Genomic DNA, 20161 nt, shown 5'->3' on the forward strand with positions numbered 1-20161 from the left:
AGTTACAGAAAGTACATCGGCATGTTAAAGAAAAACAGAAAAAACAGTGTCATAACCCATACAGGGAAATGATGGCTAAAACAGAAGATAGGATTCTCACACACCACTCAACACATCTTTTCCTCCCCAAATGCACAACAGACATAGGAACAGGAGCTTCAAATACTTACTAAACTTATGCAGAGAAATAAATGGGTATCAGTTGCATGACTTAAAAAGTCAGAGGAAAAAGAAGGAGCAAATTTTTCACGGAAGCCTTGAATCATACAAGCTGCTCATTTGCCTCATTCATGTCCTCCTCCTTTCACTGAGCTTCAATGTGAAGAAGGCAGCCTAAACAATGTTCATCTTAGAAATCCAAAACATTGCAGAGACCACACTGCAGCAACAGATCTGCTTCACATGCACTGACGTACCTCCTCAACATCTGAAAGAAATTCCAGCTCCAGTCAACCCATAAGAGACATGTTGCCTGACTGTACCTTGATGGTATTGTTTATGAAGATGGTGATTTACACACTCATAATGATTTAAGCAGCTACTTTGCATACATTACAGAGAGAACCTGAAACATGTGACCTGCTTCACAGGGCAGGATTATACCTCTGTTCTTGTTGTGTCATGTGCAACCACATTATTTAGTAGTTAAAGGCAAGCGAGCACTCTGGTATTCCACTGCCCTCACTATGTATGCAGCGCGAGAGCTTCAGCATGCCTCTGAAACCAAAGGTGAGCTTCCCAGCTTCTAAAGATACAGTTAAATAAATGATAATAGTTGTCAAAGGGGCTCAGTCAAACCTACCACATGGTTCTGCCCACTCAGGATTATGACGTTTGCTGGCAGACTTTTTAGGACTGGAAATCTTTCATGGTGTTAATAAATTTGCAAAAATGATCATATTCTTAGGGACTACTCCAATACAAACTTTCATTAGCACTCACACCAACTCTCACAAAGCACTGAGAATGTATGCATGATAATCAGAAGCTAGGAATAAACAATAAAAACTTACATCTTTTTTTTCTGATGTTGTTCTCAAGAAAAAGACAAAAACTTTTCAGAAAATGGAAATTAACATCTGAAGAATGGCTGGACTCTGGCTGTCAGCTCCTTCATAATTTTTAGTTGTTTTTATTGATCCATACACTTCTTATGCACAACTCCACTGCTGCCTTGATAATTAAAAGATAATTAAATACAAGACAGAGCATGTATCATGCTGGGGAATCACTTAGCAAGTGAACTGCTGAAAAGTGGAATTCTTTCTGTCACTCACAGTGTAGTGATACATCAGTAACAGATGCCACGGGAGCTATTTTGGGGATGATCCAGTGGCTTACCGGAGACACAGAAGACAGCAGAAAAGCATAAGGTTCAGAATTCAAGGGAAGTCCTGCCACAAGGGCCTTCACACTTTGCAAATACATAAAACAAGAGCAAATTCACACAGGTTTACATCAGCTTCAGAGCAAGTACAGCATTTCCCATATAGTATATAATAAAAGATGTCAAAACATTTTTTTGATTTAAGAAAGGAAGACTGGTTTGGTATCTTAGCAGCACCAAAAATAAAAACACCAAAGCTCTGAACACAGCTTTGCCACTGGCTCACTAACACTGCAGTTATTTAGGTTCCCTGTGCCCCGGCTCACCCATCAGTACAATGGGTATATACTTCATCCTGTCCTTAAGAGGCAATTAATGCTTGTAAACTGCTCTGGGAACCTTGATTAAAATGCGCTGCAGCTTTGCGATAAGTATTCCCTCTGAAAGAGCACACAAGCTGGATTTTGATGGTGGTAAGTACTACCTGACGGCTGCAAAAGAAAAATAATCATTCTGAATGAGACGTATGTGCCTGACCTATGCCCGTGTGTAGGTGGATCCCTCCTGGAGTATTTTTTTTCTCCTTTTTTCAGTTACTATGTGTATACTGCAAAGAGAGGAGCAGTGAGAACAGATAATTATAAAGCTTTTGAAAAGCCCTGGTATTTTCACCAGAGGATCACAGTGGGCCATCTTCAAGAATTCTGATGCAGAACTCTATGTAATTAAAAAACATAATTATTTGTAATACTCCTCAAACCCTGTTTTCATTAAGGAGAGGAGGGAGAAAAAAAAAGACAGATCACTTTAAATATGAATGCTTTATGAATAAAGAATTTTTTTTTTAATTGATGAACATTTATTTTCCCATACAGTCACATAAAGTCTGAGTAGTTCATGTAAAACATAATTATCAACGTTTTAAACCACATTTTCCCCTTGAAAATAAATAAATAAGGACGCCAAAATCTTTTTTGTTCATTAAGAGTCAGATCCAGCAGAAAACATCTGCAGACTTCTAGACCAAGCAAGCCCTGGAAGGCCATGGTACTGGCTGCACCTCGTGCCAACCTCAAAAATTTGGCTGGTTCAGAAAGATTTAAACAAAACAAAAAAAGCCCTGCAGCTTTACATGTCTGGGAATTGTGGAACTGCGTTAGGTTTATGAATAAAGAACAGGGGTGAGAAAAAAAACAACTCCTTTTAAAAAGGAGATCCCTCTCTCCCTCCTGCCCTCCAGCATTCTGGTGCTAGACAGGGGCTCTCCTGCCTCCCCAGGGACACTATGGACATCAGCAGTTGCAGCCCAAACCGTGGGGTCCACCTGCATGCCCTGCTGCAGAGGAGATGGGGGCCCCAAATTCAGCACTCACCCCCACTTGGCACATTCAGCAGGCGCCCGAGCAGCCAGCTCCCAGCCGTGCTTCCAGACAAGCAGTAGCTGCCACTGGAAACCCAAAGGAGTGTCCCCGGGATGGGAGCCAGCCTGAGTTGTTCAAAGGACACTGCGGGGCCACCACAGAGGGGCAGGCACAGCTCAGGGTGAAGAGCCACCCCTGCGAAGGTGGCCAGGGGACACGGTGGTCTCCCCTGCACCAGCAGCCTCTCCAGCCCCATGTAAGAATTGGGCCCTGGGAGCAGCCCAGGATTTCTACCATGGGCTTGAAGAGGCTCCAAGGTGCAGCGGAGGGAAGGAGCCTCAGCTACCACATGCAACCAGCAACTCTTATTTAGATTTCAGGCTACCCTGAATAGATGTATGCAAACACCACAGGGGAGATGATGGCATTGCCAGGGTTGTTTGATGAAATAAAGGAAAAGTTTAGGATGAGGGCCCTGCTACAGCAGGTTCTTTAATTTAATGAAAATTAAAGAACCTGCTGCTAGTGTAGTTGTCACATATTCAGACTTTTTATAGAAATAATGGCTTTTTCTGACTAGCTCTTCACTACATCCCTCATTGGGAAGCCAAGAAAGCTCCCAATCATTGATGTCACACCTTATCTTCTGCCCTATTCAGAGAATCAGCCTACATTTCAGACTGACACCCAGCTCATCTTGTGCAGCTAGCCCTATGCAGGGGAAAGGACTGGGCAGGTATGAAAAGACCGAGTAACAGTACGCCCATGTGTTCTGTTTAAAGCCATCCCAGAACTTTGGTTTTGCGAGTGTTCATTTTATAGACACCTCCTCAAGAGGAACAGCAACTGTAGTATGCTGCCTGGGTTAGCAAGATGTGATACACGCAGAGATATATACTGGATATGTATTAGGAGAGCACAGAGGGACTCTGTGTGATGACCGTGTAACTGCAGACACTCTGCAGGTGTGTATTTACAATCCTATTTATATAGTGCTGAAAGTGGACTACATTAATATACAGTGTGTATGATTCACCGTCATTAGTTCTGCCTTCCAATAATGTGGACCCTAAGATAAATAATATCACTAGAGCCTCTCCCATACAATAAACAGACTTGTTAGTTTAGTTATATACACAAAATTTCCAACTGCAATCAGAGATTCTTTTTAAATTATTAAAAGTTCTTGAAGTGAAACCTTTGTTTGAGTTGAAATGAACCAGCTGACATAAAAAAGAAAGAGGAGCCAAGACTTGTCTTTAAAATGAGGAATAAATTTGGTATCTTAAATAAATAGTATTATTCTAAACATAAACTAAAATAAACCATGTATTTTAACAAGAGCAGATACAAAATATCGTCATATTTATCATTAGAGCTTTATATACCTGCTGGATTACTGCTTTCAAAGCCTTAAGAAATGTAGCAATGTCTTTGAATTAAAATGCACTTTCTTTATGCTAAATCTGTGAAGGTTCTCCTGTGGGAAACACTGAATTCTACATTCTTTTTTTTTTTTTTTATTAAAAAGAAAAAAGCTTACACAGCCCCAGAAAAAAATAACCAAGTGGCAAAAATCCCAACTTTGTCCATTCAGCCTTTGATTCTGTCTTTGCCTTAATAAAATTGTTGACAGAAATTAAGCTAATCTTTGCACTGACTTTTTCATCTTTCTTTAAAACCAAGGAGTTTAACTAGCTGCAGTTCCATCAACCCTGACATGCAGCTCGCTACAAATATGAGATCCTTGTCTTTTTTTTTGTCCATGTCTAACATTTAAGGAGGAAAAAAAATTAAAAATAAAATCAATTTAAACTCTAAATTTTGGCAACAAAACATCTCAGTAAGACACCAAGATAATGTTTCTCACAAATCAAAACAGTAGTACATCTGCAAACTCAGAATTAAAGAGCCAGCATTTTCTATATAACTGTAAAAAAGTATTTTTAAAACACTTTCTAAAAAACATTTTTCTCATTCTATAGCATGGGCACTGAAGGCTATAAATAACTGGATCCGAAAGTAAATTCACCATATACTAGAATGACTCCTGAAGTAACTCAAGAAAAGCTGAAGAGCTTGCTGCTAGTAGTTAATGGGATAGCCCAACTCCAAAGTCAGAAAGAGCAAAATATCTCCCTTTCATTAAAAGAGTAGGGACGGAAGCTTTAAAAGGTACACAATTAGTTAGCTTTGCAGTGATTAATTCAACAACTGCAAAGCCAAAAACAACTTTAGGCACTTAACCATGAAACTGTCAGGTCTCTCTGCTTGACGATAAAGCATCTATAAAGTAAACATTAACTTCTGTTTTTTTTCTATGTGCATATTCCATCATGAGAAGATGATAACCAAAAAATTACCAGGCAAGCTCAGCAGAGGGTTCCTATACCTTATTCCCCCTAACAAAGAGGTAAGATGTGCCCAGATTCCCTTTCTTTTCCTTACTGCCAGCTCTAGTAAGACAGTTCGTACTATTCCCTAAAACCTGACAGAAGAGATTTAAAATCAGATTGAAAATCTCTTCCCCAAGGAGGCAACGAGTTCATTGCAATAAGGGAGCTTTAAGGATGAGGGGACCCCTATACTAACCACATCCTATCCATATCAAGGCAAAAGCAGGCAGCAGCTTTTCCTCAGACCAACTCTCCCAAGGAAGCAAATGCAAACTCTGCACAAGTAAGGAATGCAAAAGTGTAAACTTTATCATCTCTTTTAAATAAACTCCAAAACTGAATAACTATCAAACAAATTGAAAAAGACCAGGAAGGTGACAAATTAAAAGAACAATTCAACATATTTCTCTAACCAGCAAATGTTTAATTCAAGCACATTCTTCTTCCAAACAAGATGCCTGTGAGTGTTTTGATGGCTGCTCATAATCAAATGTGTCACTCGCAAAATTACAGTGTTCGAGAAGGGCAACCAAAAATGGTTTTTGCTAGAAGTATGTCACAAGCATGTCTTTTAGTTACCTCAGAATTGCACACAACTTCGCTCCATTCCTTTGGACTGGCTGCATGCGGGTTGCTTCATAGAAGTATAACTGCAGTAATCTGCTTGACAGTAAACAGTAATCAGTAAACACTATTTACTGAGCAGATACGTGTCCCTACTACTCCTTCAGTTTACCTACCCTCCATCTCTGTCTTCCACTCTCAATCCCCTTGCCCTCAGAAATTTTAGAGGGCGAAATAAATAAATACAGGTAGTGAAACAGTGAAATCCCATAGCTGGGAAGGTTTTCCTCTCTGAATGGACAAATTCTTAACTCCATGCAGCTCCAGACATTGAAGGATTAGATCCTAACCAGGGAAAACACAGGAAAATGGTAATAAATATTGCATGGTAATCCACAGGAACTTTGGTCCCAATGTGATTTTTCTACAGTCCTACGAAAAAACAGCATTACAACATCCATAATCTCAGCTCGTATATCAGAGCACTTTCTCTGATATACTTTCTCTCCTTGCCCTTTCTTCTTTCATGTAGTGTATTTTCTATGAAAATGGACTTTTTCTGCAAAAGTAAAGTCAATGCAGTCCCATTCCAGACTGAAAGCAGCACAGCAACTCTGTGAAAACTACCACAGACCATCGCACTGCACAGATACAGGTGAGGAGTGAAGGGTTTATGGCAGCATTACTCTGGTAGGGACTAATCTGAAATTCCTTCTGACAAAAAAATCACAGTTTGCTGGAGAGAAAAAATAAATAAATTGTGTTCATGTGTAGTAAGAGCACTTAATGTCATAGTGGATTTTACAATAACTTAGTTCTCTTTCTATTCAGGCATATGTCTTTTTGGCAATAAATTCTGAAGACCCAAGAAGGTAAAACCTGCCTAACCATGAGTCTCATTCACCCGATTAAAATAAATTCCACAGCTGCTGTTTCTTTCTCCTGTAACTATTTTTTAAGCTCCTTCCCACTGACAACTAGCCACTGTCATGCACCACTATGGATACAAAAATCTTTTAAAATGTCAGCTTTTCAGATGCTTAATTTTGTCCTATTCAGGTAAAACGTTTTGCAGCATAAAGTTCAGCAGAACTGCCAGGTCATCTTTCTTAGTAAAGATTTTCACATGCACAAAAAACTGAGGAAGGACTGAAGAAAAAAAAAACCTAGATAAACGATTTAAAATGTTTCTTAGATAATGCAGTACCACAACAAATCTCCAAGGAAAGTTAAGCTGAGACTGCCATGAACACCAAATAAATCTGCACCACTGGGATATTTAAGGTCCAATAAATCTTACTTTCCAGTGTTTTAAAGCCCCAGAAGATAGTCTTGCGGCTCTAGACTCTGTCTGCCTACAAGCTATCAACTCAGACATGCCATTTGTGAGAAATATTTTCAGAATATATTAATGTTTGTTGAACTACCAAATTATGAAAACTTTTATTAAAAAAAAAAAGAACAAACCACAAACACATATACACATATATAAAAACCAACCAAACAAGTTACTTTCTTCTGTTTGTATGATAATGATCAAGAAAGTTGGTCAAAAATGCCCATATTTCCAATTCAAATTATTATTAATTTTTCAACTATCTTTTGTTGCAGTTAAAAATATAAAGCCAACAACTAATTGTAAAAAAATAAAATGCAAAACCATAAAATTCCTCACAGAAGAGCCAAGGGTTAACATCAACCTAAGAAATCACACATTGTGCAATTTATTTGATATTGTTAAAAATACTAACTGCTGAAAAAAAAAAATCAGATGTTATAAAATGCACTAAAAAAGCATTTTATGTACTATGCTGCAACTGTCTGCAGTTTGGTTATCCTGAAAGCACATTTTGTGGATTACCAAAGTCACTGCTTCCCTTGGCCTGATGGCACATTCTGATGGCATGGCACACAACCTTGGGAGGGTATTAGAGCCTGCTTCCATAGAAATGTGCTTGTCACACCAGACCTTCAGACCCTATTTCTATACTGCTGTCCTTCACTTTACAAGCCTTTCACAGAGAAGATGGTGAGGACAAGATAAAAGCATGCCCGTGAAGCCAGTGAGAGGCAGCAGGGCTCATAAGCAGGTGCACTTCCTAAACCTACTTTTACTTTTCATTCCCCTTTGGGAAATGAACTGTTTTCCAACCACACTAATCATTTTTAAAGGTGACAGACCAACTGTGGTCCTGATGGAGGGGATCTTCATGCAGTGAAATACTCCTTTGACCATCCTGAATGGGGCAACAGAAAAGCAAGGTGGCGCCTTACAAAATATTGTTACTGTGTCCTTAGTCCAGCGAACTGCTGTAACCTACTAAACTCTAGTAAGTGTAACATGAAGCCCTAAAAATCACTTCCCTCTCAGTAAGCTGCAACAGAATTAGAGGTTGCCCAATGAGGACTGGATCTTACTCTAGATGAAGCCACGAGAAGTTTTGTCCCTTCCAACTACAGGGGCAGATCAGAGCCATAATCAGAGGGTTTAATCAATCTTTGGTAGTATCTAAGTTTCCAGCAGGTTGACAAACAAAGCAGGTTAGATTCACTTTTCCAAAAATCATTTGCCAAAAAAAAAAAAAAAATCCTAAACATTAAAAAAAAAAAAAAAAATCAAGTTGTGCTAACCTTTGTTTTTCTGCTAGCAAACCTCATGTCACAAACAACTGAAAGGCCATGATGCAAAATGGATTATTGCCTAGATTTGTAAATTTTTCCAGGAGTTGTAATACCCTGCATTTGATGACATCATGAAACTAGCAAGTAAAAGTTGGTTTTCAATTTGTTCTACTTTTCCCTCATTAGTGTCTGTGTCAGAAACAGAATAAGAACCCTCATTAAGTCACATTAAATTCTTTAAACTCATTAAGGGCTCAGAAAAAGAACAATACAAACACTGGTGTTTTTGTAAAAAAATTATGCAACACAGATGGACTTCCATGTCCATGTATTTTTAGAATGGATGTATGTGCGCAGGGCAGCCAAAGAGAGCGCTCTGCATGAGGAAGAAACAGAGTAACAGAGGCAGAGCATACCTTACATATGACAGAATGACACCTAGATAGAAATTAATTATGCACGATCACTTCTGAGCTGATATTGATGAGGCACTTCACACTTTGGATCCTGAGTTCCAGCAGAGCTGGAGCCAGTGCCATACTCCACACAACTTTTCAACTAATGATTCTTTGGGACTTTCTACAGGGAAAAGGCAACCTTGAGGGCCACACAGCCAGCAGCAATCAAGTGGCAATCAAACTTTTTGTCCATGGACTACTTTGATTGCAGCTTCTGTAGCCCAACATACTATCTGATTGCAGTTGAAGATACATCTACTAGTCATGCATATGGACTTACACATAAGATACAGGTGTGTGCAGAGTTTCAACAGTCTTGGAGAATATCTATGGGTGTGCAAATGTTGGGTATTTGTTAGAAGATTTATTGTAGCTGAATGACTCAGATATATGCTGTTGATAACTTCTGATCTTACCCCCCATAAGACTGGAAATATGAGCTCAATGCCACAAAATTATTTACATTCCTACAGTATGCTCAAACAACTATTACAGGATTAATTTAATCCATTACATTTTTTTCTTTTCATGATAGATGTAAAATGCAAATAGGAGTTTAGTTCTAAAGAAAACTCCAGATCTGAGGAACGTAAAAGGAGACTAATTGGATGGCATACATTTCAGATGTCTGTAGCAGGCCACAGAAAAAAAAAACTGTACACAGTAGATGGGAGACATGAGTTAATATTTCCTCCTTCCTACCACTGTAACAGCTGAAATGAGAGGTGGGAATTTTACTGAGGGCCCACAGATTTCAGCCTCCAGAGCTGGGTGCCCAGGCAGCATGGGCAGGCAGTCTCTGTTCCACAGCTCTCCTCTCCCATTGCTCCAGCAGAGGCAGACACTGCTTACCTGCAAGGCACATGGTACGGCTAATCTATTTTCACAAGCTTTTCCCTCAGGTATTTGGGGCAAGGTTTAGTTTATTAATTGTGTGTGTGCATGTGTGTCCATATCTATTAGTGCACAAGGAAAAGGCTCAGCAATGATCAATGTGTATTGCATTTTTGGTCTGTACTCTGTAACTGCAGCTGGCCAACGTCTGCTGAGTGTATTTAATACACCTAATACTGAGAACTCTAAATAGAAAAGCAAACTACGTTCAGGTTAGGAAAGTGGAGTTACCTTTCTTTCATTAACTGAACTCATGAAGCAAAGTTTCACCTGCATAATGAGTTTTTATGTTCCACATCTCACAGCTTCTGCCTGAAGAGTGGTATGTGAGAAAGTCAAGAAGACTCGTGTATTGGAAACACTGAAACCCTTCACCCCCACAGAAAATTACTTTATCCTAACTCATTTAATTTTCATTAAACCACATCTGAATATAGGAATTTTAGGCAATACTTAACTTCAGTATCTACTTCAAACATTTTTAGGTAAGTTGAGATTTTTTTTTTAATAGTCCCTGTAATGTCACTGGGATATCCAAAAGCAGTCTGTAAGGTATTGGGCTAGGAAGACCATGCCATTTTTTTCCCTTCTTTTTAATTAACTACTAGCAAATATTCCCTTGTGCCTTTTTTTTTTTTTTTTTTTGGTGACCCACCAACCTGTATGTTTAATTTTTTAAGTTTCAGTATGTACCGCAGACTGCAGACTTTGCAAAGTAGGTCAGGAATACCCCAAAGGATACACATTTGAAGGCTACAGATAGCAGAACACACCATTTACGGCTTTGTATATACACATACATACACATTCTATATAATATAGGTAGATAGATTCAATGATTTAAACACACTACATCTATACTGTATGTTTCAAAAGCATTCAGATATTTACACTGTTAGATCACCACTCATTTTAGACCCACTCTAGTGCCAGCTGCCAAAAAAAAAAGGTATACAAATCAAAATATGTTACCTTTGTTCAAACAATACTGCTGTTCATTATATAATAGAAACTGTCATGCTTAATCTTCCAGGAACCAAGAACTGGTACATTCTTGGATCAGAGGTGGCTTGAAATGGTTTGAGGCAAAACTGAAGCGCACTGTTTAAGTAAATCGTGCTGAGAAACATTAACTTCATTGATGATTTTTAGCATCATCTTTTACAGGCGTTTTTCCCCAGATCTATTAGTAAACTAAAAATGCTGGAAAATTTTCAAAATAAAGAGAGATGAACAAACCAGCTATTTTTCTGTAACATTTTTACAGTATCAAATTATACATTCCCTCTTGCATTGTCAGCCTTGCTAAGTGTAATGGGTGATCTGAAAAGGATGCTTGAGAATAGACACCATGAAGAAGCAAAACGTGCCTATAAAAATTAGAGGTTGACTTTGAAAATACACCAAAGCCTAACTTTTCCTTGAGTGCTCTCAGTATTGTCCAAGTATCCCAATGCCTCCTGTGGGTACTAAGCTACGGGCCATGATTTTCATTTTCCATCAGAGATGAAAAAATTGCTACAAGGAGCATTCAAAAATATGTCTACGGCATGATATAGAGAAATACAGAATAAAATGGTAAAAGTGCCTTAAATTCTTCAGAGTTGGACACTTTTTAAATCATATATCATCCTGGGAAATTGATAAATTATAAATACCTACACTTCACTTATTGAGGAAAATCTCTTTTACAGCATTACTACTCCAGGACTTCTTCAGATTTTTAAGTATTTTACAATTTCATCTTAAACAACGTGGATTAGAGAGTATTCATCAGGCAGACACAGTCTTACTTACAGACAGACACACACAACTCTGCAGAGGCCAATCCTGCAGCTTTTACTGAATCCAAAAGTCCCCCCGATGACAGTGAGTATTTTTCAAGAATGAGAACTGCAGGATCAGGCCCCAAAAGTGCTTATGAAGATGAGATGTTACTTCAACAGATTGAATGTTAGATTAAATATAAAGATTGGGGCAAGACAAGTCTGGGGTTTAAACCCTAGGGAGGATTGACATTTAAAGTGTTGCCACTGAATTATAGCTCTCCACATTGGGTGGGGTAACCTCCTACTGGGTGGAGTGTCTCCCCTAAAGGAAGGGAAAACTGGCACAAGCCAACTCAGTCTTTGAACGATTTTCCTACTTGCCAACTTATGAAGTCGTCCTGACGTCAACTTCGTCAAGGAAGTCTATTGCCCAACTTCATCTTTTACTGTAGAAAGTTTACTTGTGCTCAAAACCCCAGCAGATGTAGAAAAGAAATTAAGGAAAACAGACAGAAAACCCTGAACAAAATAAAGAATTGAGGAAAAAATGTGTTGACTGGATTTTACGGTTATTTTTAAAAATCCTTTTGTTGGGTTTTCTTGTTTCAAATATCAAGTTAATACAAACAGATACAGATCACTCGAAACTATTACTAAACATATTTTAAAATCTCGTTTAGCTTTAAGACAAGGGGTGGAGAACACACAGAAAGTGGACACTCTGAAAGATAAGATCTCTTATGTGTTCTGCAATGGCTAGTTAGTATCTTCCTAAGCAGCGTCACTAACAGGTGTAAAACACAGTCATACTAGGAAAATAATATTCATTGAACAGCCGTCAAAGATATGTTTAACATATTATTTCTCTCTGAATCAAAATAAATTGTTTCTCTGAAAGAAGGAGTCAGGTGCTGGACAAGGCAGAAGGAATGCTGGGGGGAATAAAATTGAAATAAAACAAAACAAAACAGAAAAGAAAAACAAAAAAAAACCAAAAAAAAAAAAAAAAAAAAAAAAAAAAAAAAAGATAAAGCACCTCAAAGTGCCCATGGGGGGGAAAAAAGTAAAAATCAGAAAACAGTTTAAGTTACCATAACCTGAAATGCACCAGCCATCACAAAGAGCAATTGGAGAAATCCAGCAGAGCTCAGCAGGAAAGATTTTTAATAACAGATTGAAAAACAAGAATAAAAATAACTGCATCAACAGGACCTTTCTTCCTCAGGCCACAAGCCCGTTTTTACTTGATATTTTAAAAAAATGCAGTTTGGCCACTAAAACCAATCCAGAACATTATTAAAAGTTAAAAGCTACCAATTACTTCTGTCTGTTCTTTTAAAGCAAAGTTTGGCATTACGTCAGTTGGTTTAAAGAAAACAAGAAAGAGAGAGAGAAAGAAGGAGAGAAAGTTTCCTGCTTGTATAAATTAAACCACCAGGGAAGGTGTCTAGCCACTTGTAAAGCATTTATTACTGGTTTTTAAAGGGCTAGTAACATTTTAAAAATTAAATATTTTAAAATAAATTTAAAGGAAAAGAGGAAAGATGATCTGAGCCTGGAAAGAAAGCAGACTTATGAGAAATTAGACATGCATCAACTGCAGCTAAGCAAGTAAAAATTACTATTAGGACTAAACTTTGCAATTCAAAATAATTCTATTTTCAAGGCAAAAAATCTTCTTGTAGCTGCTGTACTCACATACATCCCTTACGAGACGGAAAAGTTCCACCGAACTTTATGGGATGGAACCAAGTGGGTTCTGCAGAAACATCCTACGGAAGCGCCACCTGTGGCAGCGATGCAATTTTATGAAGCTTTTTCTTTCGATAGCTTTACTAAACCCACATACAGAGATCCCCAGCAGGAATAAGACTACTTAGTTAATGCGGCAGGACCATATTAAAAATCACCAATAGAATGATTGGCTAGTTCTGTTAAATTTAAATGTATTTTTCACTGGTGGTGTTATTGTAAAATTTTAAAGAACCACTTTAAAGGTACTAGAAAATAAGAATCTGATAGCACAGAACATGAATAAAACATAATGGCTGTTAGTTTCTTACACATAACTGTGCCAGTTCACCTAAATCATAGTCTTCTAAACCCCATGATGCCGAATCAGGGGCTCCTCTGACTCCGGACGACACGTCAAGTGGAATGGTGCTCGGTTGTGCAACGCTTTTAGTGTGTGACAAAATGTCCACTGGGGATTTAAATCAAGACTAGGGGAGCTATCCTCCCATTGCTCTGTGTTTCATTTGAGCCTTGGTCTGCATGACAAGAAGTCAGAGTAATATGCCAGCACTTTCCTCGCCTCCCTGTGCTCCTCTGCCCCAGCAGCATTTCTTGTGTTCTGGGCATATATACAACTGGCGAAGGAGCTGCATTCTGGAAGGCCCTTTATTGATTAGGTGCAAAATAACATCAAGGAGTGAATAATAAGCATAATCTGAAAAATGTAGTTGCATGTCTTGCCCTTGTAAACATTTACTATTTAATAGTGTAATTGTACTTTAATCCTTCACATCATCTAATATAACTCTTTGTGCTTTTCTTTTAATTAGCAACACACAATCCAAAAAATAGCAAAGCCCAGAAAGTTTGTACGTACCATAAACACTGAAGTGCAAATAGTTTTAAAATTAGCAAATATTCTCTCTTTGGATACAGGCTTATCTTTTAAAGTCAAAAGAGAACTTCATTGGCACAGGGCAGGAAAAAGAACTCCATAATTCATGACAATATCAAGAAAAAAAGTTCTTCTCCAGAAGGACTGGAAAGGGCACCTTTATTTATCTTCTGGACAGACAAAAATAATAGAACCTAGACCTGATATGCTGTAATTAATGTATCCAAAGGTCAACAGGCAATGGTATTTATACAATAAATGGGTGCAGACTACGCTGGTTATAGTATTAATCACCAGTATTTGAAAATAGCATTGTTTTCTTACTAGGTAAGAACTTGAGAAAGTTTCAGAAACAAAAAAGAAACACTTTTTTTTCCTCATACCTGCCTGCTATTCTTTTTAACCAACTGTTTTTTAACTCACGAGGTATAATATCTGGGACAAATATATCCAACTTTACAGTTGCCCAGGACTGCCAAAAACAGACCCAGACTACCTCACTAGTTGTGTTGAGGAAGCTAAATTAAGTAAGGGCAAACACCAACTGGAAAGTTGTCAGTTTACTGAATGAATGGCTTCATTTTACACACCAGTGAGAATACCTTAATCTGATTATATTTCTGTTCAAGCCAATACTTTTACTACCAGGTGGCAGTTTGTTGTACTTGAAACTGTATTAAAAATGTAATTTATTTCCACTATACTTTCACCTAACAAAAAGGGTTGTCAGATTCCCAGCCTATCATGCTCAAAAATACTTAACCATAAACTTTCTCACAATGTTATATTTGGTGTTACCCACAAACCTTTATTAAAGCGATACTGCCAGTGTGGCTTCAGTTAAGATCTGAGAATGTTTCTATTAAGATTATTACATGAAAATATTGTCAAGAGTTTGTAAGAAACATAAATATTCATACACATACAGCCCCTCCGGCCTTAGAAGGAAAGTTTCACATAAAAAGAAAAATTTAAATATATACCAAAAGTTGCCTGGTTGTAATTGTATTTTGGGTTTTTTCCTAAATGTCTCTGCTAATTTTTTAACTCTTTCACACTGTAATGTAAAATAGTTTTATTTCAAAGCAACTGCCTGATAAAGTGCTAAAAGAGGTAATTCGCATGAACAGAAAGTAATTAGTCATTGTTTGCACAATGCTTTGAAAATACAAAACCCAATGTGTCAACTAGCATTAAAATATAATATGATTGGAATACACAGATTTGACAAGAAACAATTGCATGTCACAGACACTCCAGTCCACAGACAAGAATTAGTATTTCGCTGTTATAAATGCAGTATCACGATATGTGGATAAAAGCATTCTTTACACTCAGCCAGAGCAGGCATGATAGTAGTGTGCACCATGAAAGTTTACTACAAATGCTAGAGAGACATTATAGAAAATAATCCTGCTAGGGCTTCATCAAATGTTAATGAATTTACTCTCACTGATAAAAATGTAAGTCAACCCATAAAGCTACCATATAAATTATACTAAAAATGCATTAAAAACATGAAAGGATAACCTGGCTGCATCGTGTTTGATGCCCAAAGAAGTCTCAGATCTGTGAAGTTGTCATTTACATTCTTTTCCTTTATTAACAGTGCTATGAAATGAAAAAAAAAAAAGCCATACTCTCACAGGCAAAGACTGCTCAGTGTTATTTGGAGTCTGTTTTAGAGGATCACAGGCAATACATGTAAACTTAAAAGCTGATGCAACTTTGCCCTTTACTTACTTTGTTGTGACTATGTATATGCAAAGTTTAAAACAGAGAAAGTTATTATATGCATCCAAAAAAAAAAAAAAAAAACAATAATCAGACAGAACAGGGTGGATTAGGAACTGACTGTTTTCTCATGTCTAATCTCCCTTGATTTTAAAAAGGTGAAGCAGACTTCTGTTGTCACAGTCTGAGGATAAACTTGCATACAGGCACTAATGCACTACTGAACTTCAGAATCATAAATTCTTTGTGGCAACCTCAGCCAGGTATACATTATTCAAGAGGAAAAAAGAAAAATACTTTTATTTCCCCTTTACAGAGAAAGGTTCCACTTGCTTGGTTTGACCATATTATTAACAGACTTTCATTCAGTGGTTAAAATAGAAAGAAAAAATCTTTCAAAGTGTTGATATCATTTCCAGACAGTCTTGTCAGCATCACAATTTACAGGAAATAGTTGATGTTCTCACACAAACGGTGTGTTTACTCATAGACCCAGAGTACTTAAAAAAAAAAAAAAAAAAAAAAAAAAAAAAAACCAACCTTCACTCTTTTGGAGGTTTTGTTTAAATGTCACTCTGGTGGAATATCTGAGAGAGCCGTCTAACCTAACACACAGGTTGTGAACTGAGGCAAACACAGACTGCAGTTCAAAAGACTACTGTAACTTTTATTCTCATTTTGTCCACGTCAGGAACTGGCTCTTACCACTACTTTCCTTTGCTGCCCCTTGCATTTTTAACTCTGGCAGCCTTCTCTAAATGTTCAACTTTTACTAAAACCAACAGGAAAGTAACATGATGCCACCAACATCCACAGGATTCAGTTGCGCATAGTTGAAGACAGCCCGAATGACAAAAAAGTTTGATGGTTTCTTGAGAGACTTTACTGAACTCAAATATAACCTGAGATGCATTAAATTATTGTCTCTTCCCATCAACATTTAAAATGGGCTGCGTAGTGTAAGAGCAATGAAGGAAGCATAGTCTGCAGAGCAGCTTACATTTTCTTTACTAGACAATCTTTCCCCCTCGGAAGGGACTTGTCGCCTTGGTTCCCCAAGGGTGCTGGGGTGACCCAGCTTCTGCTCTGCCAGGCAAGGGGCTCGCACTGGCGGAGAAGAAGTGATGGAGAGGAGACGTCTCTCCGGCTTATCACTTAGCTTAGTTCAGTCAGTGCACTGGAGAAGTTTGCCATTTGCAGATAGAAAATACAACCGGTCGTGGAAAAAAAAGATAAAGGAGACTAGCGGGCCCCACTAGAACCCGCGGAGGAGTGCCGGGGTGTCTGAGCGCCGTGATTTGAAGCAGGAAGGCAGATAAACAAAGCCCCCGAAATGTCAAGCCCCCCTCGGGGAGCCTCTCGTGTCGCAGGGCATTGCACAGTGGCCGCAGTCCCCGGGCCAGACCCTGCGCGGCCCCGGATCCACGATCGCCCATCCCGGCCCCGGCCGCGGAGCGCCCACCGCAGCGCAGCCCCTCCAGCGCCGGCCTCGCCTCCATTCATTCCTCCCTTCGGAAAGCCACACGCGGGTGGCTGCAGCGGGGGCAGCCCCCGCCGCAGCCCCCGGCCGGGGGGCGGGGAGGTGAGACGCTCCACGAAGTTGTGGCAGGCAGGGAGAGCCGGACGCGGGGACGCAGCGCTAGCAGTGGGGCTTCGCCTTTAAGAGGAAAAAGTTTTACGTCTCTCTGCCTCTGATTAAAAAAAAAAAAAAAAGAAAAAAAAAAAAAAACAAACCTAAACAAAAAAAAAAAAAATCACCACCACCACTATGTCGCCTGTTACCCTGGTGTGACCGGGAGGGATCCCAAGCCCTCCTCCCGGAGCAGCACCGCTCCGCACTCGGCCTCTCCCGGTGTGTCCCAGGGAAAGGAGAGGGAAAATAGGAAGGGAAAAAAAATTAAAAGGGGGAAAAAAAAGGAAAAAAAAAAAAAAAAGAAAAAAGTTTTTCCCAAACTTACTACTCTTCATGATGGTGTCTCTGTGCCCCGCTTGTCATGATCCCCATTAAAACTTCCAGCAGCGGCAGGAGCGGCACGACTGTGCGACTGCAGCCCATCGGATGCGAACCCTCTGTGCTCGTCTTCTACTTCCACCCCCCGCGTCTCCCTTCCCCTCCCCCCGAGCGCCCCGGTGCCGGGGAACCGGCGGCCGCGGAGATAAGGCGCGGAGCGGCGCGGAGGGGAGGGCAGAGCAGAGCCGCACCAGCCCGCGGCCGCCGCCGCTCCCCTCCCCGCCTCCGCGCCGGGGGGCTGCTCCCCCTGCCCGCCGCCGCCGCTGAACTTGACCCTCCCGACTCCAGCGGGGCTACCGCCGTTTTGAAGTCGCCAATTTCCAGCCATCACACATGGCTTTGACCCTCCGGCAGGGGGAATGGGGGGCGCGGGGGGTGGGGGGGGGATGCACCGAGAGAAGCCTGTGAAATCCGAGCAGCCCCCGTTGCCTGGGATTATGCCCACCCACCCGCCGCTTTTGTTGTTGTTGTTGTTATTGTTTTTATTTTGGGGGGGTATTTTGTGGGGAGGGGGTGCACCCCCGCTGCCCCCCCCGGGCACACGCCACGCTGCCGCGGGCGCCGCGCCCCCGCCCCGCGCGCGCCCCCCCCCCCGCGCCCGCCGCCGCCGCGCCGCCCCCGCCCGGCCCGCCGGCCGCGGCGCCCTCCCCGCCGCCCCCGCCCGCGCCCCCCCGCGCTTACCTGTTGATTAACCGGCAGCAACAGCCCCGGCAGCCTGGAAGATGGTGGAGCCGCGGCGCGAGCCATGAACCGTCTCCTGCTGCCGGCGGAGTTGGACGCGGATTATGTGGCGGTGGCCGGGGAGTGAGGGGGGGGGCGGGGGGGCCGCGGCGCCGCTGCCTCCCCCCTCGGCCCCGCTCGGCGGGGAGGGGGCGACGGGCCCGCCGGCGGGCGGTGCGGTGCGGCGCGGGGGCGGGAGCGCGGCGGGCCGGGGGGCGCGGGCCGGGGCACGGCGCGGCGGCCCCGCCGGCAGCGAGGCGGCGGCCTGGGAGCGCGGGGCGGCCGGCGCGTTATCGGGACTGTTATCGCTTGTCAGGACCTCCGTCTCCCCGCATTACGTCAGTTTCAAGACACCAACACTATTAATATCAAAGGAGCCTTCGCGGAGGAAAGCGCCACCCCAGACGGAGCGCCCTTAAAGAGACAGTGCAGGCGGCCCCGCCGCGCGGCCCGCGCCGCCCCCCGCCGCCGCCTCCGCCCGCCGCCGGGCCACGGCCACGGGCAGCGCGGGCCGGGCCCGCTGAGCCGGACGAGCGGAGGGGGCGCGTCGCCCCGCGGCCGCGGGGACTTGCGCTGAGTTGGAGCAGGGATAGCCGCAGGCCACAGGCGCGCCCCCAGCGCGGCCCGCGGGAGGCGGCCGTGCCCGCGGCTGTCACTGGGACCCGCGGCTGCCCTGCGGGATTGGAAACGGTGGCGGCGGGGATAAAAGGCGCGACCCACGCGTGCCAGTAGCTGCCGCCCTCGGGAGACCCCAGCCCTGCTCGAGGTGTCCCGCAGAGTTAGTGTCACCTCTCTGCTCCGAGCCCCCCGTTTGTGTGCGGGTGCTGAGGCGGGTAGGCAGACAGTTCCCAGGCTGAGCGATGAACAGTCCCGTTACCGCCCGCGCTTTGATACCGGTCGCAGGTCAGCCTCGAGCTGATCCGAGAAAAACTTCACAACTCTTCATCCTTGTGCAGAACTTTTTCAATTCTAAATACTCCTATATCCCGCATGCTACGAACTGCCAGACGTGTGCATGTCAATGTAAAAACTGTCTCCAAGGAGAACCAGTACATAAAAGGTTCCTATGAAAGGGTTTTAAAATCCCAAATATAGTAGGCGTTAAAAACTATGTAAACATTTGTTGGGCATTTGGACACAATTTTTCTGCAGTAAGGTGACTTTATATGGCATACTTTTCCTTCCATGCAAGTTGTTTTAAGCTGATTTCACATTCAAATAGATGCATTCTGCTTATTTGCAATTACTAACATTATTCAAGGAAGAAGAGTTAAATGATTACATTTGGAGAGTTGAAGTTGCTTCCCCCCAAATATATGAAATTACATAACTTTTTCCTTACAATTTCGCTCTCAAATACCAGTGAAGTGTAAAGCATAAAACCTTCAGAGATACATAGTAACGCAAATGAAACCCTGTTGTAAAACTTACCGCGTTCTCAGCCCTCGCTCCAAACTTAAATATTCTCCATACATGTTTAATATAATACACTGGCAGATTTGTAAAGTAATTGCTTGTGTAAATCACCCAGGAACACATTTCTCCCTCAAGTTCTTTTGTAGGATTGTCTGATAAAGCACTTTATGAATAGAAAAGCAGTAATTCACATACAAGAGGTGAACTTGTCATGTTGAAAATGGAAGTTTGCATGATTAGGCAGACACAGTAGGATCCTC

General features: G+C 41.6%; 1 protein-coding gene across 6 annotated transcripts in view; it reads right to left on the reverse strand.

The window, feature by feature from the left end:
- The window catches only part of TRPS1 (transcriptional repressor GATA binding 1), a 213619-nt gene extending 195009 nt beyond the window's left edge, over positions 1-18610 (reverse strand). For all 6 annotated transcript variants that reach the window (XR_008436424.1, XM_053974092.1, XM_053974084.1 and 3 more), the window contains exon 1: positions 18447-18610. The gene's annotated coding sequence lies outside the window, so the exon portion shown is untranslated. The remainder of the gene's footprint in view (positions 1-18446) is intronic.
- Between the last annotated feature and the right edge of the window lie 1551 nt (positions 18611-20161).

Source organism: Vidua macroura, chromosome 1 (genome assembly GCF_024509145.1).
Source record: "Vidua macroura isolate BioBank_ID:100142 chromosome 1, ASM2450914v1, whole genome shotgun sequence".
Taxonomy (NCBI): domain Eukaryota; kingdom Metazoa; phylum Chordata; class Aves; order Passeriformes; family Viduidae; genus Vidua; species Vidua macroura.